Source organism: Sus scrofa, chromosome 14, assembly GCF_054392235.1.
Source record: "Sus scrofa isolate SSC_HxYL_T2T_F1_AM1 chromosome 14, Sscrofa_HxYL_maternal_Yorkshire_Landrace_v2.0, whole genome shotgun sequence".
Taxonomy (NCBI): domain Eukaryota; kingdom Metazoa; phylum Chordata; class Mammalia; order Artiodactyla; family Suidae; genus Sus; species Sus scrofa.
In genome coordinates, this window is record NC_139396.1 from 118,464,851 (window position 1) to 118,487,476 (window position 22,626).

General features: G+C 35.1%; 1 protein-coding gene and 1 long non-coding RNA gene across 35 annotated transcripts in view; one reads left to right on the forward strand and one right to left on the reverse strand.

The window, feature by feature from the left end:
• PCDH15 (protocadherin related 15) overlaps positions 1–22,626 on the forward strand; it is a 1,617,506-nt gene that overhangs the window by 1,508,768 nt on the left and 86,112 nt on the right. The window lies entirely within an intron of this gene.
• LOC146396961 (uncharacterized) overlaps positions 11–22,626 on the reverse strand; it is a 31,282-nt gene continuing 8,666 nt past the window's right edge. The window contains exons 2-3 of the long non-coding RNA XR_014827633.1: positions 2,009–2,373; positions 11–619 (exon numbers count right to left, since the gene is read on the reverse strand). This is a non-coding gene — a long non-coding RNA (uncharacterized LOC146396961). The remainder of the gene's footprint in view (positions 620–2,008; positions 2,374–22,626) is intronic.

The window sequence follows — 22,626 nt, forward strand, 5'->3', positions numbered from 1 at the left end:
ACGATCATTAAAATAAATCACTCTAATACATTTATTTCAAATCCCACTTACTGATCTAATGTAGAAGGCTGCATAGTTGTTTATAAAAACACAACTAAATCACTGGAAAAAAATCATTATAAACAATGTATCTTTGGAATTAAAGGAATTAAATTGTCTTCAGTGATTATGCATCACTTACCTAATTAAGTTGTTTAAAAAATAGCAAACCAGTTACTTGAGTTTTTAAAATCTTTAAACTGCAGGCAATTAAATTTTTATAAAATTATAGAAGATGCTTAAAACTGTACATTGAATCGACTAAACCAGGAATTGAAACGTTAGAATAGTTAGTTCTAGATTATATAATATATACTACCTCATTGCAAATAAAATAAATGTAAAAGTTAATCAAAAACCATTTTTCAGAGTTCCCGTCATGGCACAGCAGAAATGAATCTGTCTAGGAACCATGAGGTTGCGAGTTCAATCCCTGGCCTCACTCAGTGGGTTAAGGATCTGGCATTGCTGTGACCTGTGGTTTAGGCGTTGCCGTGACCTGTGCACGTCTCAGACATATGGCTTGGATCTGGCACTGCTGTGGCTGTGTTTTAGGCCAGCAGCTGCAGTGGATGCAGCCCTAAAAAGCAAAAAAAAAAAAAAAAATTTATCTTTCCTTGAAACAAACGGAAACATAATTATAAGGAAAATTTTACTTAATATTGAAGTTGTAGAACCTTGCAAAATAGCCCAGATTTCTAGGAATAAAGACATGTTGATGCCTTATATGTGAATAAACTAGTTACTGTAATTTAAATATAAATCTGAGGCTAATCAAAATATATCTATGTATACCTATGTATGTCCCAGTTACTATAATTTAAATATAAATCTGAGGCTAATAAAAATATATCTATGCATACCTATGTATGTCCCACTGTGCATGTAGAGTAAGACCAGTTAGCAAATTCATGAATTATCCTCTCAGAAATACATGAAACCTAAAAGCTAAATGTCAGTTTGTTTAATGCCTAATGCTTTGGATATTGTTAACATTTCATGACTGATCTTTGCTTCTTGAGTATGAAGTACAAATCCATGTAGTATTTCTGAGACAGTTTCACTTACGAATGATTGTGAATGGTCTATAATCAATTGCTACCCATTAGCTCTACAAATAATAAAACCATTATGTAAATTGAAGTTAATTAATTAATTGTTTAAAGGCTCACCCCTTCTTCAGAATTAGCTGCCCTCTGATCTTTGCTCTACCACATATCATATGAATGAAGATAATAAACACAATAAATTTAATTCATTAAATAAGTGTTTTATGGAGTTCCCATTGTGATGCAGTGGAAAATGATCTGACTAGTATCCATGAGGATGCAGGTTCCATCTCTGGCATCGTTAAGGATCTGGTGTTCCCGTGAACTGTGGCATGGATCTGGTTTGGATGTGGTTTGGATCTGGCATTGCTGCGGCTGTGGTATAGTATGACAGCTGTAGCTCCAATCCAATCCCTAGCCTGGGAACTTCCATAGGCAGTGGGTGCGGTCCCCCCAAAAAAGAATTATTGTATTGTAATTTCCTTTACCAAGAATTTGTTAATGACATAATTTTCAAAGTAAGTTTATAACTATGCTATAACTAGATTTAATATTTACATGCAAATTAATAGTTAAAATAGAAAAAAATTTAGAATTCATTTCCAAAATTTGACATTTGCAGTGTTTACATTTTTAACTTTTGGTAAGGAATATTTCAAGCATAAATAAAATTACAGACTCTTATAATGATCCTCTATGTATCAACTACCCAACTTCAACCTTATCAAATCCTGAGAAATCTTTCATTTAGAGTCGCACTCCATTATTTTGAAACAGAACAGAGACATAACATTTCATCTGTAAATATTTCAATTTGTATCTCTGAAAAATAAGTACTCTTAAAACTTAGTCTCAATACTCCTATTACTCTCCCCAAATAAACAAAAATTTCTTAATATCAACAAATAGCCACTCAATACCTGTATTAAAAACTTATTCAAAGCAGACTCCAAATAAGGGTCATATACTGTTACTGGTTCGTAAGTCTTTTAAGTCTCTTTCAATCTATAGACTTCACTATAGTCGTTCCTTTTTATCCACCTGGATATTTATTTGTCCAAGAAATCAGATGTCTAGGAGTTCCCATCATGGCGCAGCAGAAATGAATCCGACTAGGAACCAGGAAGTTGCGGGTTCAATCCCTGGCCTCACTCAGTGGGTTAACGATCTGGCGTTGCCATGAGCTGTGGTGTAGGTGGCAGACACGGCTCAGATGTGGCGTTGCTGTGGCTGTGGTGTAGGCCGGCAGCTACAGCACCGATTCGATTCGACCCCTAGCACAGCCCTAAAAAAGGACAAAAGACCAAAAAAAAAAAAAAGAAATCAGATGTCTGAAGCCTGGATTTCAATGACTGTATTTTCAGTGGGTCATTTAACATTTTTCTCTGTGTCCTTTATTTCCTATAAATTGTCATTGGATGTAGAGTTTTGATTAGACCTGTTTTTGTTTTTGTTTTTTAAGAAATAAATCAGGAGTTCCTATCATGGCGCACTGGTTAAGGAATCCAACTAGGAACTGTGAGGCTGCAGGTTCAATCCCTGGCCTTGCTCAGTGGGTTAAGGATCCGGTGTTGCTGTGAGCTGTGGTGTGGGTCGCAGACACGGCTCGGATCCCGCATTGCCGTGGCTCTGGTGTAGGCTGGTGGCTACATCTCCGATTAGACACCTAGCCTGAGAACCTCCATATGCTGTGGGAGCGGCTCAAGAGAAGGCAAACACACACACACACACACACACACACACACACACACAAAAGAAATCAAAGGTGATATTCACTACTTTTTTGAGGAGGCACACCAAGTCCCTTTGACTCTCTCCTGTGGTAATAGCAGCCAATGTTCATCATTTTCTAGCTCATAATCCCTTCCTTTTATTTCTTCTATATTTACTAGCTAAAATATTTCTATAAAAAATCTTTCCATATCAAATATTTGATTACTCCAAGGCCCAACTCCTATAGAAAAAAAGGAAGGGGGAAAATGATGATTATTATTATTTTTTAATTCACTGGTTTTCAAAACAGTGAGTTGGTTTGCTCTCATACTCCAAATGTGACTACTGAGGTAATAAATATTTCTGGTTGTATAGGCCATCTGCTCCCTGTTGAAACTATTCAACTCAGCTGTTCTAGTTGAAAAGGAGGGGGAGACAATATGTAAATAAATGGATGTGACTGTGTTCCAGTAAATTTCACTTAATAAAGCGGACTGTGGACTAGACTTGACTGAAGGGTTCTAGGTTGCCAACACTTGTTCAAATGCTTACTTTACCTAACATGATGTGCTTAGCCTCCTTTTTTTTTTTTTTGCTTCTATTTGTATATTTTCTACTGTAAGCAATGCTACTGCTTCATTGATTTTCTTTTCCCATGAATGTAATTTGAAATATCATTCTTTTATCCCTATTAATACCAAAAGACCTTTAGTCATTTTGTTATCTGAAGTTTGTTCCCTAGCAGACTCCTCAGAGCAGACTCATAGGAATCTCATTTCCTGTGTCCTAATGCATCAATAAAGGTATATCTGAGGCCCCAATAATTGAACATAAATGTAGCTAGATACAAAAGCCTTGACTTGAGAGTTCCCCACTATGGCACAGTAGCTTAAGGACCCTGAGTTGCTGCAGCTGCGGCATAGGTTGAAGCTGTGGTTCAGATTCAGTCCCTGGCCTGGGAACTCCATATGCTGTGAGTACAGCCAAAAGAAAAAGAAAAAAAAAATCCTTTACTCATATTTTCCTTCTTTGACTTAAATATTTCATTCCATTTTCTTCTTATATGAAACATTACGGTCAAAAAATGTCATGACAGACAGCTTTTCTTTTCCAATGAGTGTTGGATTTTTTTTTTCCTGAATTTCAAAATAATTCATTCTGTTCCTTAAAGTCCAGTTGTTTTGTTAGAATGGTTTCTATCTTGGCTATTCTGGATCATTTTCTGCATATATATAAAATATCCATTCATCTATCCATTCAAGCTTAATTCAGGAAAGTTTTCTTGAATTCTTTATTTTTTTAATTTTTATTAATTTGTTTTTCATCATGCAGTCTTCTATTACACAAGTGATAAAACTTCTATCTTTTATATCACTTTTTGTCTAATCTCTAATATCTTCATTTTATTCAGATTTTTAAAAATTCTCATTATTGAGTTTTTCTGATATGTGTTTTTCTTTCATAGCTTCTCTATTTTCATGATTTATTTTAGCTTGTTTCAAAATACCAACAGTTTGCATCTTTAAAAAAAACAAACAAAAAAACACGTTGCTGTGGCTATGGGGTAGGCCAGCAGCTTCAGCCCCGATTCTTAGCCTGGGAACCTCCATATACTACAGGTGTGGCCCTAAAAAGACAAATGACAAAAGACAAAAAAAATAAAAAATAAAAAAATAAACCCTCTTTATTTTTTATAGCTATTATTTTTCTTGCTCTTCTCGTTTTACTTTGTGGCTTTGACCATGATCTTTTCTTTATCTTTCATGTTTCTGTCTATCTTTTTCATCTTTGAAGATAATTCCACTTTCATGTTTAAGTGAAATTAGAATAATTTCAGGATAGCTTTCCTAATTCACACCTCTGGAATACCTGTTTCATTTATTTTCATGAAGTGTTAAAAAAATTATCCTTCAGCTTTGTTTATCTTCTTGCTTTCTCTGGATTCCCATTTTACTTGGAGACATTTCTTTTCTCTGCCGCATTGTGCCTACCCTGCTCTGTTTATATTCTGCTTTTACGGTTTTCTCCTTTCTCTTAGTGTGGAGTTTAGTCCTGCTACTGCATTCATATTAACTTAGTAACTTCTCCATTTAGTGTGTGCTGGCAGCGCCTAGGTTCATCAGGTCTTATAGCCAACAAAAGATGTTAGGCTTGTCTGATATTCCTTAAATGCAGTCATTATCACACTTGCAGTTAATACAGTCATCTTGTTTCTGTAAACTATTTTCCCCACAAGCTCACATTCTTTGATCTAGATGCTAGCTTACTGCCTTACGTAGTTGTAGATATTAACTGTGGGTTTTTGGTTTGATGCTAGGATATTATCCTATTTAAACTTGGTAGTGGGGAAGAGACCTAAAAGTAGAATACCCACAGAAAAAATAAGTGCCCAGGTTAATAATTTAGCCCAACTACAGTTCCATGGATGTTAATAAAAGACAAAAAACTCCTCGGTCAGCAGCAAGGACCCTATTACTCACAACAGAAGTATTAGCAGGTGTATCAGCATAGCAAGCAGCACGGTGGCATAGCTTCCTAAGCTTCAAACCTCACAAACAGAGAAGATCCAGGTAAAACCTGCACATGAACTTCACCTCTGGAGGGAACTTAGCTTGGAGATTCTACCATTTTTATAGCAAACAACAGCATGTCTCTCAAAAGGGAGAACTTATAAAGTAATGCATTTTTGCAAGACATTATCTCACTTTTCAAAATTGCCAGTTGCTTGTTCTACTTTCTCCCAATATTTGACTAACCAAATCTCTGTCATTTTCTAATGAGGAGGACTCAGGAAGATTCAAATATTACATTATAACCTTAATAATCTTCTTCAAATCCTTATAAATACATATCTTAATCCAGGGATATTTGAAATGTTGAATCAGGGGAATTGTTTTTGCAGTTGATGAATTTAAGGGAATAGAAGCTATGAGGCCTCTCAGGTTTTCACAGTGTTAACCGTTACCAAATTTAAACCTAAATTTTTCCTCAAGCACTTTAGACTTTTCACCCAGGACTTCTAGACACATTTTTTTTCCCCTCTCTTACTACTAACTTTTATCTTTTAAACTTCATCAGTCTTCTATGGAAGTAATGAGTAATCTAATAAATACATGATCAAATGAATAAACAAATGATGAATAAAATTATCCAAATCAACAGGAAACATTTTTTAAAGAGCAAAGTCAACCAACTTTGAATTGTGTAGTATTGTAGTATTTATTATTGCAAAATATCTATTTTAAAAAGTAGGGGGACCCATGCAGTTCTAACCTGTGCTGCTCAAAGGTCACCTGTAATTGAAATGTGTTTCTAAAATCAAGTGGCTGCAGGAGAGCACACCAATACTGAAAGTGCCCCATTGACAGATTCTGTTTTAAACACAAGTCTGACCTGAAATATCCAACCTTTTCACAATAAGTTGAAAATTTGCTGCCGATCTTACCAGTCTTTCCTCTTCAATTGCCCACACCAAATGATGGCAACCTGAGTGTTAAAAATAGAGATGCTAGTAAACATTCGGAGAGGTGGTCAATAAAGTAAAAAGAAATCTCTCACAACCTCTTCACCAAAGTTCGGAGATTTTCTGGGAACACATCTTATCTGGGACGGAAGAAAAATTTCTACCTTTAAATGAAATCTGAAGTATTGATGAATGTATTGAACTATTAGAATCTTTTTTAAAAAACTTGATCATAGTACTTTCTATTAATAGATTTTCTAACTCTGTTTATTTTCTTTTTTTTTTTAAACCATGGAATATCTTGAGGTTTTATTCAACAGCAGGAAAATGACCACCTTAAATCAACAGGATATAAGGGAGATTAGAAAGGAAAGAACGGGATTTTAGTATTAAACTCCATATATATATATATATATATATATATATATATATATATATATATATATATATGATAGCATGGGTCCTCTTATTTTTCAGTAATAGATAATTTGTAATAGTGAATATTACAGTGCTATACAGTTTGAGGTAGGTTAACTTTGCATGTTTCCATGGCATTCCCATTGTGGCTCAGTGGTTAATGAACATGACAAGCATCCATGAGGTTGCGAGTTCAATCCCCGGCCTCACTCAGTGGGTTAAGGATCCACCCTTGCCGTGAGCTGTGGTGTGGGTTGCAGGTGCAGCTTGGATCCCGCGTTGCTGTGGCTCTGGCGTAGGCCAGCAGCTACAGCTCTGATTTGACCCCTTGCCTGGGAACTTCCATATGCCGTGGATGTGGCCATAAAAAGACAAAAAAAAGATTTAAAAAAAAAAGTTTTTGTTAATTTAGATTATTTTATCCATTTATTGATCATATGTTTATTATATAACTATTTATTTCAGTCTGACTGGAGAGTAGAATGTAGTCAAAACATTTTTTCTCCAGTTTTATTGAGATGTGGTTGACAGCACTGAGCGGAACTTACAGCACCAAGTAAGTTCTCTATCTTTCCTGACCAACTCAATCTCTCCTGGGTTTTTAGCATGAAAGATTTTGGTCCTAAAGAGATTTCAAGGAGCTTATATCCAGGAGAACTTGCCGATATTTCTGCCACAAAGTCATCACCATTCTTTTATGTTCACGTAAAACAAAAGCAATAATATATAATACACACTTTCATTATAGCCCAGGTTTATCTATGGAATTTCACATTTAAAATACAATTTTTCTTTTATGATAAAATTATAATTATGTTCAAATGCAGAAGAAGAAACATAGCTTTGTATAAATATGTCATTGTGGTTTGATGTAACAACTAGCTTTTCAATCAGGAATAAGTGACAGAACAATTAAGATAAACCTTAAACTGGTAACAGAACAACTCAAATGCTATTGATTTTGTTTTATGATTTTGCTTTAGGGTACAAGCTTGTAATACGTTCTATTTCCCTGGCTTTTCTGGTTCCAAACAGAAAGTGTGTGACAAATAATGCTAATGATTTCTTAGTCATGACTGACCAACTTATAAAAGCATTCTTCATATAACTTAGGTAACGACACTGCAGCATGTCACATGTTACTTTTTTAGTTCTAAAATTGCAGGTATGTTCAAGGCCTTGTATTTATAATATAAATATATGACCACAGTTTCAGAAACTGTATTCATAATTTATTACTTTAAAACTTGAAAGCTAGTACTGTAGTATTCTTTATAGTATTTTTGGCTCAAACATTCTAAGCATTTTATGTAAATAGACAGTTGAGACAATTACATTTTCATGAAACAAATATTTATATATCAAAGAAAACAATTTGTGCAAAGTAGCTTTGTGGTTTTTTTTGAATACTTGGGATTTTATTATTTTTTAATAGTTATTTCCCCAATACAATTTTTTTTCTACTGTACAGCATAGTGACCCAGTTATACATACATGTACACATTCTATTTTCACACATTATCATGCTCCATCATAAATGACTAGACATAGTTTCCAGGGCTACACAGCAGGATCTCATTGCTAATCCATTCCAAAGGCAATAGTTTGCATCTATTAACACCAAGCTCCCCAACCACCCCACTCCCTCCCCCTTGGCAACCACACGTCTCTTCTCCAACTTCATGATTTTCTTCTCTGTGGAAAGGTTCATTTGTGCCTTATATTAGATTCCAGTTATAAGTGATATCATATGGTATTTACCTTTCTCTTTCTGACTTACTTCACTCGGTATGAGTCTCTAGCTCCATCCATGTTGCTGCAAATGGCATTATTTCATTCTTTTATATGGCTGAGTAGTATTCCATTGACTATGTATACCACATCTTCCTCATCCAATCATCTGTCAATGGACATTTGGGTTGTTTCCATGTCTTGACTATTGTGAATAGAGCTGCAATGAACATGCAGGTGCATGTGTCTTTTTTAAGGAGAGTTTGGTCTGGATATATGCCCAAGAGTGGGAGTTCTGGGTCATATGGTAGTTCTATGTATAGATTTCTAAGGTACCTCCATACTGTTCTCCATAGTGGCTGTACCAGTTGACATTCCCACCAACAGTGCAGGAGGGTTCCCTTTTCTCCACACCCCCTCCTGGCATGTGTTATTTGTGGGCTTATTCATGATGGCCATTCTGACTGGTGTGAGGTGGTAGCTCATGGTAGTTTTGATTTGCATTTCTCTAATAATCAGCGATGTTGAGCATTTTTTCCTGTGCTTATTGGCCATCTGTACCTCTTCCTTGGGAAAAATGTCTATTCAGGTCTTTTGCCCATTTTTCCATTGGGTTGTTGGCTTTTTTGTGAGCTGTATAAGCTGCTTGTATACTTGCTTTTAAATGTAATTTTAAAATAGTAACACGAGTTCCCGTCGTGGCGCAGCCAAAGAGAATACGACTAAGAACCATGAGGTTGTGGGTTTGATCCCTCACCTTGCTCAGTGGGTTAAGGATCTGGTGTTGCCATGACCTGTGGTGTAGGTCAGAGACATAGCTCGGATCCTATGTTGCTGTGGTTGTAGTGTAGGCCGGCAGTTGTAGCTCCTATTGGACCTCTAGCCTGGGAACCTCTATGCCGCAGGTGCGGCCCTAAAAAGGCAAAAAAATAAAAATAAAATAAAATAAAATAGTAACAGAATTTTATGAATACGTTTCTGAAACCAAGTGCATTGGGGCAAAGTTCTTCCATTCATCCCAAAAATGATTTGTTGAGCCGATGACAAAAAAAGTGTGATCAACCTTTCTAAATTAGAGTTTAGATTGTAATATATATATATTGTTATATGTGCCATGCAGGAAAAAAACCATGTTTTATTAGAAAATATTTTATATTGCTTCCCTTGGCATTAAAATATTTAATAGCCCAAGGATACATAAAATGGTTTTCCTTAACTTACATCTAAGATTAAGTACCAAGGCCTTAAGACTAGAGGAATAATTTTCTTTATTCATGGGAACTTTTATTTAATTCACACAGTTAAAAATTTAATTTTTCAGAGTTCCCATCATAGCACAGCAGAAATTAATCCGAATAGGAACCATGAGGTTGTGGGTTCGACCCCTGGCCTTACTCAGTGGGTTAAGGATCCAGTGTTGCTATGAGCTGTGGTGTAGGTCACAGATGCAGCTCGGATCTGGTGTTGCTGTGGCTCTGGGGTAGGCCAGCAGCGACAGCTCCGATTCGACCCCTAGCCTGGGAACCTCCATATACCATGGGTATGGTCCTAAAAAGACAAAAGACAAATAAATAAATAAGTAAATAAAATAAAATTTTAATTTTCCTTTGCTTTTTTAGTCTGATTTTAAAATGGGAGACCATTCACTCATTCGCAGATATTTTTGTAACCAATAGTCTATTTCCAGGAGCAGCAATCATTTGATTAATGATGAAGTCCCAAAACTGTGTAATTGAAACTCTATGACTTCCCACTTCAAAAAAAAAAAAAAAAAAATCATTGCAATGGAGGCAAACTAAGCCCTACTAAATGCACATGAAACTGTGTACAAAGGTGAAAACTGTTAGTCATATATATTATAGAAATATCAACATTTCCTGAAATGGAAACCTTAAGCCTCTGTCTATACAACATAAGCATAAAATTTCTTTTAGTCATTAAAAATATGGGAAATAATATAGCATTGTGAATTAACTATACCTCAATAAAGTTTTTTTAAAAATGGGAAAAATCATAAGAATTTGCTGCTAAATACTTCAATCCTTCATGTTGTTTATGAGTGCAGTAATTGCCCCTCTACACTCTGTCATTACATAATCAAGGTCAGATCTTCTCCATAGGTTAAGGCAGCACAGTCTTTTAAATATCTTGATAAAGATTTAGATAGCTAGTAGATGGACTTTATTTTTATCTCATAAAAACACGAAAATGTCGTTTTCTCTTGGTGACATACTCTATTTTGCCAGCTTTAACAAGAAGCCAAACTTACTGGTTGATTATTTTGAGGAGGAAAAAAAAAAAAAAAAAAAAAAAAAAAGCTTCCCATCCATGAACTAGACCAAAATACATTTCAGCATTATGTTTAAATAACTGAAAGAAGTGTTGTGGGGTTTGGTGGGGGGAAGTATCCAGTAGGAAGACTGGAAACAGGATAAACCTTCAGAAGTTTCCATTGTCTCAACTTCAGGGGGGTACTCAGTCCTGCCTGTGGCATTTCCTAGGTCACTGTCCATTTCTCAATTTCCACATTGATTATTTTCACTTAATCTCAAGGAAGAACTACACCTTGCTATTTTTGCTTGCACTGCCCCCCTCTGTCTAAAATATCCTTCCCTTATCATTTTCCAGATAAACTCGTAATTATTTTACAAGGGTCACTTTAAATGTCCTCTCATTTTAAAATGTTTCCTTCGCAATCCATTGTCTCTGTCGTATGCGGAACAAATCTATCTGGCCTGTGAACTATAAAAGGCAAGGACATGATGCTGTTTTGTAGTGCCCCAGCTTCTGCCACAGGAACACAAGTACTCTGTGGGTGATCTCAGAGAACACACAATTTGAGATGGACCTTAAGGAGGCAATAGTATAGATAGCAGCTTGGAGGTGGATAAGCTCTGTTTCAGGGAAAATAGTGAATACTTATTTGACTGTACAAGAGAGAACGTGCCTAGTTAGTTATGTTTGATGCCATGCTCTGATGTTTTCTATCAAAAAAATGCTGTCAATTATTTACGGTTCTATTCAACTTTACATTTTTCATATTATTTCTATTAAAAATCCTGTTTTACTTACTTTTAGAGCCTGTTATAGTTGACTTTGGCCAAAATTAATGTAATTCTGGGCTAGTTAATAGAACTATCATTTTATAATTCTCAGTGCTTGTGAATTGCATCACATTTACAAAGATATTTTATGAATTTAACACATGAAGAAATAATAAAGTGCTGAATAAATGGGCAAATAACAGAAGTTGGTATATTTCAAGATAAAAATGGTAAATATGTATACAGCATGGGATATTAGAATTTATGAGATCAAATGTTATTTATTCTCTTTGATTACATTACCCAGATTGGTAAAGGCTCTGTGTGTCCTCTTGTAATTATTATTAGTCTTTGACTAATGTTAGTGTTCTTAATTATAATTATGTAGAGTCAAGATGATTTACATAAAAGACATGAAGACTTGGGCTATATCTCATATTTATCATGCAGGAAAGATGTAAAATTTATTTTTAAGAATAATGTTCTAAATTGTATTAATGGACACCTTGAGAGATAATCTAAGAACAAAGCAAACCAAGTATATTTTATATGTGGTTGTGTATGTGTATATATGTACATATATATATGCGTCTATGTACTCCTACACATATATATGTATTATTAAACTTTCAGAGTAATGTTTTTAAGTTACTTTAATTGCAACAACTATGCTCTTTTTGAAACACATCTAATACTAGATTCTGTTTCCTGCCACGTAACTTCTGAAACATTATTTTAATGCTACAGGGAACATGATAAAACTGCACATTAAAAAAATGCATTGAGTACCGACAGGCATAAGCATTTTTCTAAGTGCTGTAAAGGAATAAGAATCTACAAGATAAGATCATTGTCTTCAAGGAATTTATATTCTAGTGGAGAAGCTATGATGCTTGAGTGTAAAAGTAAGTAGTAACACCAAAGAAATACGCAGCTAATTGATATAGTAAAGACATAGACATGCATGATTTGAGTTTAAAGAGACTAACTTACTGCAGGAGATTAAATAGTTTCTTGATTGAGGTAACAAATGGAACTTTAGTTGAGACAATAACTGGTTTTGTTTAAATTAATCCATTCTGATTAGGGTTAGTGGAAGAAGGAAAGAGAAAGGATTGAGGGAGAAAATTAGAAAGCAACCTTGGGGGAGGAATTTACAAGGTGAATTCAGAGGACAGTGTGTAGCAGAGTGGTAACAAAGAATTAATAAAAAAGAAAAATGGGAAGCAGATAAGTAAACATCATAAAGTAGTATTCCTTAAAATAGGGTCTTTGAGTTGACTGATTATAATCATTTGAGATGCTCACTTAAAAATATGTTGTTTAAAATATGTTGTTCTCTTTTTACCCAAACCTATTGAATTAAGATATCTGGAAATAGAAAATGAAAACCTGAATATTTGGGATACTCTCTGTGTATTATTGAGTTTTGTCTTTTCACAACTATTTGAAATACTGATACAGAGATAAGTGCTTGTCTATATGTTTTAAGCAGAGAAATGACATGACAAAAATTAGCTCAGCATCAGGAGTTCCTGTTGTGGCTGAGCAGTAATGAACCCAACTAGTATCCAGGAGAACATGGTTTTGATCCCTGGACTCGCTCAGTGGGTTAAGGATCCAGCATTGCCAAAAGCTGTGGTATAGGTCACAGACACGGCTTGGATCCTGTGTTGCTATGGCTGTGGCATTGGCCAGCAGCTGTAGCTCCTATTTGACTCCTAGCCTGGGAACTTCCATATGCCATATGCCATGGGTGCAGCCATAAAAAGCAAAAAACAAAAAAACAAAAATTAGCTCAGCATGTGTGGTAGCTTTGAGAAAGATCAATTGAATGCAAATAATCTAGCCCTGAGCTGTTTTAGGCTTCTCTAGAGAAACAAAATTGATAGGATGTATCTGTGTGTGTATGTATGTATACGTACATACATATACATGTAGTTGAGGGGAGAGGGATTATACAAGATTGGTTCTTGTGATAAGGAGAATGAGAAGTCCCATCATCCCTTGTCTATAGGCTGGAGGCCCAGGAAACCTGGTGGTGTAGTTCGAGTATAAATCTAAGGGCCTAAGAACCAAGGGATCCAGTGATAACAGTTTAAGCCCCAGGCCAAGTCTGAAGGCTCAAGAACCAAGAATGCCATAACAGTTTAAGCCCCAGGCCAAGTCTGAAGGCTCAAGAACCAAGAATGCCATAACAGTTTAAGCCCCAGGCCAAGTCTGAAGGCTCAAGAACCAAGAATGCCAGTGTCTGAGGGCAGAAGAAGCTGATGACTTTGCTTAAACAGAGAGCAAATTCACCCTGTTTCCACCTATTCAGGCCCTGGACAAAACTGGATAAGGTCCACCCATGTTGGTGAGGGTGATCTTATTTACTCAGTGTATTAATTCAAATACCAAAAGATCCTCACACAGTAACAGAAATAATCTTTTACCAGCTATCTGGACTTCCCTTAATCCACTCAGGTTGACACATAAAATTAACGATCACCAACTAGGGAGACAGGAAAAATGTATTTAAGACATATGCAAAAAAAAAAAATATATTGGTAGAAACTTGATGACTGCCCATGAAAAGAAAAGAATAAATCAAGGATAATTGTATACTTTTGATCCTGAGTAACATGAATTAAAAGTAGGAAGTACTTAGAAATAAGGAACAGTACTTTCTAAGTGTTTTGAAGACTGGGCACATAGATTTTGGAAGAAGTCATATAGAATGACTACTTAAGCCAAGGAATCATTATGCAGAGTCACTAGCATCAAATGGTATAAATGTAAAATGAGGTTATTGGGAAAATCACACAGAAAGACATCAAAGAAAAAGACCTCTTTCTAGCTTCCATAATCCACTCAGAGAACTTAATTTACACATACTTTAACATATCAGACAAAGAGCTAAAAATAAGAGACTCAAAATGGTTCTATTCTACATATTTAAAGGGATTTTGGAAATGAAGATAAGGGAAAATTCATTGTCCATGTAACAATGGGAGCTTCCTGCTCAGGGAAATGTGTCCTGACTCTGGCAAGCCAGTGAAGCTAGGCAGCTTATATTAGGGGGATCCACTGAGCTAACCCAAATCCAATGACCTGGTTATTTGTTAATCTGGCCGAAAAGGAAATCCATGAGCCTCCAGGGCTTGTCTCCAGGGCTTGTCTCTCTGAGAGACTAGCAGGAAGAAACAGTGGAAGACTGAGTTTGAGGGAAACCATTCATTTAGTGAATGAGAGAAAGGAGTAGCCATTGAAGAGGAGATGGAAAAGGGGAATAAAATTGGTGTGATGATGGTCAGTTAGTCAAAGGAAAGAAGGCTTTTCAAGAAAGGTAGAGAAAGATAAAAACATCAAATATTACAGATATTTAAGGAAATTTATGGCTAATGAAAATATATTGCATGGAACTTACTTGGGATACACAGTGACTATAGTTAATGCCAAACAAATAAAGAAGACTTGTATGTGGACGGAAGGAAAACTATAATAGATCAAGGAGTTCTTAGTTTAATCTACATAAGACACAATTTTTACATTTGTGTATTTTTAAACAGCATCGATTTTATTAATTTTTATATTTTATGAGGTATGCATTTCAGTTTAATTTATATATCAATTTAAAAGCAGAAACTGAGAATTTTATGTTTCAGACATAAGAAAAATAAATTTAGCCTGTCATTCTTTTTAATCATTATTCAAAACACAAGTCTAGTAGTCAATTCTTCTCCTAAAGCTAATTCATTTTTTTATTCCCAGGAACTTTTATAACTTCAATTAATCAATCTTGTTCCTGTTTGTCTCCCTCAGGTATCTTGTACCTAATTAGTCCCCTACGTAATATCTTAAAAATAATTACAGACAAACAATTTAAAGGAAATCATTTTTTAAATGCTGTCACTTTCAATTTTGAATGTCTGCTTCCAGTTATTAATTTACAGCATATGCTTGCCATCAAGATTTCCTGACAGAGACTGCTGTTTATATTTTGTGAAAATGCTCAAGACAGTTAGAAATTCTAGCTGGTCCAGCAGCTTAGTTTCATTTATGGAAGATTCCTGTTCGACTATATTCCATGAATGTTAAAATATATGAGATTAAGAAAGAAGAAATAAATGGAAATTTGTTAAAAAATGCAAGAAAATATTATAATTCAGATTTACCAATGAAATAGCTCAAAATAAAAATTACCATAATAGAACAGCAGGAAAAAAAATAAATACTCAAAAATCTAATGTAATAAATTAAGATTCCTAATGTTGATATCAGACAGGCCTGGGTTCCATACACATCTTTGATCTTTACTAACCTCTCTGAGCTTTAGAATATTCAACATTGTATCAAGATAATACCTCTTAGGGTATTTGACATGAATTTTAAGCAAAATGATGTCTGCAAAGTACTTAACTCATAGAACACTGGAAACACCCAATAAAAAAGCTGTAATAATAATAATGAAATAATAATGACATTGTTATTGCTAGTACTAGCTGTGATATGTTTGACACTTAAAAATATAGCAACCTCATACTAAAAGTGCTTAGTTTACTCCTATAAATTATTGTATACAGAGAGTCCACATGTTTCTAAGCTCTTTGTATAACCAGTGGAAATAGATTGTGACATGTTAGGAACACAGTTATGATATTATTTTGGAGTCTTTAGATTTGAATACCTTTATCTTGATTGACAGCCAGATAATGTATGTACAAAAATACAGACAACATTTTTCCCCCTAAAATGGTCAAAATAATTATCCATGATAACAAAAGGGGAAATATGCTAAAATATTAAAATTAAGTTTTACAACACTAAACAGTTTATAATCTCTTTTGGTGCCTTGGGATGGAAAATCCAAACTTTTTCTGTAGTTAAGGACATATGGTCCCCATTCTCTGATGTGGATTAAATTCGTCTTTCCAACTGTATTGGAGTAGTTATTTGGCTGGAAGCAACAGGAACCACCTCTGACTGATTTATACTAAAAAGAACCTCTCAGTAAAATACTTGGTGGCTTTCACAGTCAACAGAAAAGCTGAATAGAATCTAAGAAAGGACAAAAAAGAAAATAAGTTTAAGCAACATTAGTCAGAAACTCAAAACACTGCTTTTGGGGGGAAGCATAATCGAGGCAGCTGGAATCATGAAGCTTGAAGCTCAAAGGGAGATAATCTAATTAGCCTGGACTGAGACATGTACTCCTGGCCAAGGATGGAATACAGAGAGCACTGTGGTTGACAGTTCCACCAAGAACATATTGAATATGGAGGTATAGTAACCCAAGCTGAAAAAGATGGAGTTCTATGTCCAAAATAAGGGAGGAAGGTATGTTGGGCAGACAAATCCAGAAAATTCTACTCTACTTTCCATAAATCAATTTAGGATCCAAATGTGGCTGAATGAAATACTTAGGTGGGCAATACGGGGACAGTTGTGGAGGAGCAGCATATTAATTGAAAGTTATAGTACTTGATTTCATATTCTGCCATATTGATGTTTTTCCATTTTCACTTAAAAACTTAAATATCTGACTACTTGAACTTTTGAGAGTTTATGTTACGTAAAAAAATTATTTTTTCCTCTCAGATATTGGAGAAAATTAAAGGTAATGCTTGAGTATAATGATTATTACAAGAACTATAAACCTCTATTTGACACATACTCATTAAGTACTTTTCTAAGGACTAAATTTAGCATGTTCATTGGACTAAACGGTTGTAGTTAAATCGTTTCACTTTGTATTATTGTCCCTGCATCTGCAAAAATCTAGTTATTAAATAAATTGTGTACCAGATGATGATGTAAACAAAGATATACAGATAAAGAATGATTAGATTGTGTTTTGCAAGATCTCTTCTCTCTTGAGTCATTGCTTTTGGTTAAATCATCACAATTAAATCACATATGTCTGGGGAAATATCTTCTTACAAACAAACAAGCAAACAAGTAAGCAAATTCATTTGATTTTAGGTGCTGCAGTGTAGGCTTTACTAGCATCACACAGGGCTTGTTGATGTAGAAAAAGTAGATTCACATGGTGTCTCTCCAGGATCTTTAGATACAAGAGATGACATTTTAGAAAAAAAGCATTGAGAGAAACCAGTGAAGTTTCTTTCTTTTTTTTTTTTCATTTTTGTGAATATGATGCTTTATAACTTCTGTTTTATCTTCCTCTCTAGTCTTCCAATGTATTTAACATTAATGTTTTCTTAATTATGAAAGTAATACTACTGTATAATATGTATTATATATATTTCTTATTATTTCGTACATGCTTGTCTCAATATGTACATATATAGTATATATAAGTACTGTTATATAACACTTTTATATAGTTTGCTTGCTACACAAATGTTTTAAAAATAGCATGTATGCCAGAAATACTTTTTAAATTTTATGGAAAACAACTCTAATGCTTACATTGTTATGGTGATGATACACACATATCTGTTCATTATAACATTTAATCATAATCCTTTTTTTTCCAACAGCTTATAGATGAGAAAGTAGGCCTTTGTGCTTGTCCAAAATCAGTTAAAATGCATTCACATATGTGGAAAAAAAATTTCTCTATTTGAATCCATAGTGATTCCACTTTGCCTTAAGCTCTCATGAAATGGGGATGTAGGATATTTTCGCGAAGGATATATAGAAAAAATTCACTGAGCAGTTTTATTTTTAAACCAGATTTTCTACATAGTCTTTCAGCCATTTTCCTGATGTAATTGAGAGTAGGCTTGTTTTCCCTGGCCCCATTCTACTACACTATGCTTTCAGCCTCCAGGGCATTTATAAAAATTTAGAAAGCTTTAGAAATTACCTAGTAAGATTTTAGTTCTGCCTATAATTTTATGCATAGAAGTATACCTAAACAAATAATACACAATATACATAAAAAATTTACGCTAGTTGACACAGACTATTCTGGCCCCCCATAAATGACAGACATTACCAAGGTTTACATATTATGTGGGATTTTAAAAATTATCCAAACTGAAGGTAGGCTATAAAATGAAAAGTCAGAGGTTTGGGTCTGACTCTTCTGCCTATTCCTAGTTATATAACCTTAGATGCATTGTTTAATCTCTCCAGGCACTATTCACCTTATTGATAAAATGGTCATCAAAACACTGTGTTATTATAGGGATAAGTTAAAATAATGCACAGAAAGCATTTAGATCAGAGTTACCAAGTGTAATTAGTATTGTTGTTGTGTTAGTCTTCTTGGGCTGCCACTGGAAATACCATAGACTAGATGGTTGGGAAAAATACAATTTTTTTTTTTCCTCACAGTTCTGGAGGTAGCAATTCCAAGATGAGAGTTGGTTTCTGGTGATGCCTCTGTTTCAGGCTAGTAGATGACCACCTTCTTGCTGGGTCCTCACAGAGGGAGTTGGGTAGAGACAGAGACAGGGTTACAGACAGAGAGACCAAGAGAGATAGAGAGAGGAAGAGACAGAGAATAGATTTCTGTTTTCTCTTCTGATAAGGACACTAGTCCTTTTGGATCAGGGCCCCACACTTATGATTTCATTTAACCTGAAATACTCCCATAATGGCCGTTTCTCAAATATGGTCATATGAGAGCTGGAACCTCGACATATGAATGTGGGCCAGACACAGTTCATTATATAGCAACCATTAATGACAGAGTCAGGAATGTTTGTATGTTAAAAAAAAGAAAAGAAAAGAAAAAAATCTGTTAAAGCCCCCAAATAACTGGTCTCAGTGTAATTACAAAGGTCCTTATAACTAAAAGAAGGTAGGACAATCAGTGTCAGAGTGATGTGGCATGAGAAGGATTCAACTGGCCATTACTGGTTTTGAAGATGGAAGGGGACCATGAACCAGACAAGGAATGCAGGCAGACATCTTCTAGAAGCTGGAAAAGGCAATAAAATATATATACCCCTACAGCCTCCAGAAATGAATGTAGACGTGCCTATGTCTTAATTTTAGCCTGGTGATACCCCTCTGCCCTAAAGAACTCTAAGGTAATACATTTGTATTTTTTTTAATTGCTATTTACCCGATACATTTTTTTTTTTTGACCGCATAGCATGGTGACCCAGTTACACATACATGTACACATTCTATTTTCACACATTATCATTCTCCATCATAAATGACTAGACATAGTTTCCAGGGCTACACAGCAGGATCTCATTGCTAATCCATTCCAAAGGCAATAGTTTGCATCTATTAACACCAAGCTCCCCAACCACCCCACTCCCTCCCCCTCCCCCTTGGCAATCACACGTCTCTTCTCCAACTTCATGATTTTCTTCTCTGTGGAAAGGTTCATTTGTGCCTTATATTAGATTCCAGTTATAAGTAATATCATATGGTATTTACCTTTCTCTTTCTGACTTACTTCACTCGGTATGAGTCTCTAGTTCCATCCATGTTGCTGCAAATGGCATTATTTCATTCTTTTTATGGCTGAGTAGTATTCCATTGACTATGTATACCACATCTTCCTCATCCAATCATCTGTCAATGGACATTTGGGTTGTTTCCATGTCTTGACTATTGTGAATAGAGCTGCTATTGTGAATAGAGTTTGGTCTGGATATATGCCCAAGAGTGGGAGTTCTGGGTCATATGGTAGTTCTATGTATAGATTTCTAAGGTACCTCCATACTGTTCTCCATAGTGGCTGTACCAGTTGACATTCCCACCAACAGTGCAGGAGGGTTCCCTTTTCTCCACACCCCCTCCTGGCATGTGTTATTTGTGGGCTTATTCATGATGGCCATTCTGACTGGTGTGAGGTGGTAGCTCATGGTAGTTTTGATTTGCATTTCTCTAATAATCAGGGATGTTGAGCATTTTTTCCTGTGCTTGTTGGCCATCTGTACCTCTTCCTTGGAGAAATGTCTATTCAGGTCTTTTGCCCATTTTTCCATTGGGTTGTTGGCTTTTTTGCTGTTAGCGAGTCGTATAAACTGCTTCTATATTCTAGATTAAGCCCTTGTCAGTTGCATCATTTGAAACTATGTTCTCCCATTCTGTAAATTGTCTTTTGTCTTTTTGTTTTCTTTTTGGTTTCCTTTGCTGTGCAAAAGCTTGTCAGTTTTATTATGTCCCATTGGTTTATTTTTGCTCTTATTTCTATTGCTTTGGGAGACTGACCTGAGAAAATATTGATAAGGGTGATGTCAGAGAATGTTTTGCCTATGTTCTCTTCCAGGAGTTTGATGGTGTCTTGTCTTATATTTAAGTCTTTCAGCCATTTTGAGTTTATTTTGGGGCATGGTGTGAGGGTGTGTCCCAGTTTCATTGATTCACATGCAGCTGTCCAGTTTTCCCAGAAATACTTGCTGAAAAGACTGTCTTTTTCCCATTTTATATTCTTGCCTCCTTTGTCAAAGATTAATTTACCAAAGGTGTCTGGGTTTATTTCTGGGTTCTCTATTGGTTTGTCTGTCTGTTTTGGTACTAATACCACACTGTCTTGATGACTTTGCAGTATTGCCTAAAGTCTGGGACAGTTATGCCTCCTGCTTGGTTTTTGTTCTTGAGAATTGCTTTGGAAATTCTGGGTGTTTTGTGGTTCCATATAAATTTTTGGATTGTTTGTTTTAGTTCTGTGAAAAATGTCTTGGGTAATTTGATAGGGATTGCATTGAATCTGTAGATTGCTTTGGGTAGTATGGCCATTTTTACAATATTAATTTTTCCAACCCAGGAGCATGGAGTATCTTTCCATTTCTTTACATCTTCTTTAATTTCCTTGATTAATGTTTTTGTTTTAAGCCCCTAATTTATAGAAACAATTGGAAACTAGTAGGATGCTCCTATTTTCTTTTCATTAAAGAGAAGCTTCTACCTGTGCTGCAATTAAATCCTTTAATGTATTATTCAAAACGCTATTTTTTTCTTTTCCTTCAACAGTGCTGTAGGCATTTCTAAATCCTTCAGATCATTAGTCATTACTCAGGTTCCTAATCAAATACAGATGGGGTGACTGCAATAGTTTGCCCTTTTAAATAGACTTAGCTTTTCAATCAGAAACATTTTATTTGCTTTCTACTATTTACTTGTCTGTAGTCTAGAAACTTGGGGGAAATGACCTCTAGTCACTAATGAATAGTTACTTTGTTTTTGTTACAAATCTTATTTTTGTCATGAAGAAAAATGAGTATGAATTTTAGCCATGTCTGGAAGTAAAGTATGGCTCTTCCATATAAAAGCCCAGGGAATTATGAGTGGTTTTAGATGTAGTATTTTCCTATTACTAAACTTTAAAAAAATCTGTTATCCTTAAGAGAGATACTCTTACACTTAACAATAACATGCGAATTGCTTGGTAGTATGATTTTTGAGGGCTTAAAAATATATTATTCCATTTCATTTAATGGGATAAAATAGAGGGATTCCTTTTATTTAAGTGAATACCAGTTGAGTGGGCTGGTGGCAGTAATTTAGTCTAATTCAACATTTCTTATATACCTGCTGTTTAGAATTCACAGTGCTTTTAAAAATTTAATTTGCCAGTAAAGCATATACAAACATATTATTAAAAAATAATATAAAAGGTATTTGAGCATGTGTGAATGTGTATACTTTAAAGAGGATCTAATTTCAATCTTTTGGCACCCCCAGAGTAACAAATGTGTAAGTCTGGTATTCTAAGAATTTTTTGAAATTTTTCTGCAATATATTTTTGCAATAGAACCATCGTTATGATATGATTCCAAAAAATCTGTTTAAGGCATTAGACCTTGAAAAATAATTAACATTAAGAAAACCAGTCTTTGCTCTCAAGATTTTACAATTTAGTCTAATGTGTTTTCTATCAGACGAGGTTCCTATATTCCCAAGTATGGGAGTAAATGTTTCTTTAATGTATATATCCTAGTAATAATTAGAGTTATGGTTAGAGTTCAGAGCATTCAGATTGAGGGAAAGTCAGGAACAGATGCCAACAGGCATTGACGAAAGTAGAGGTGAACAAGATTGAATCCTGGACTTAAGAGAACACAGAGGGAGTTCCCACCCTGGCTCAGAGGTAAGGAACCCAACTAGTATCAACCTTATCACTATTGACATTTTTGGGCTGGATAATTTGTCATAGGATCTTGTCCTGTACATTAAGGGATGTTTCTCAGCATCTCTAGCCTCTACCAACTAAGTTCCAGTGGCACGCCTAACACCACCCCACTCTCTGCAG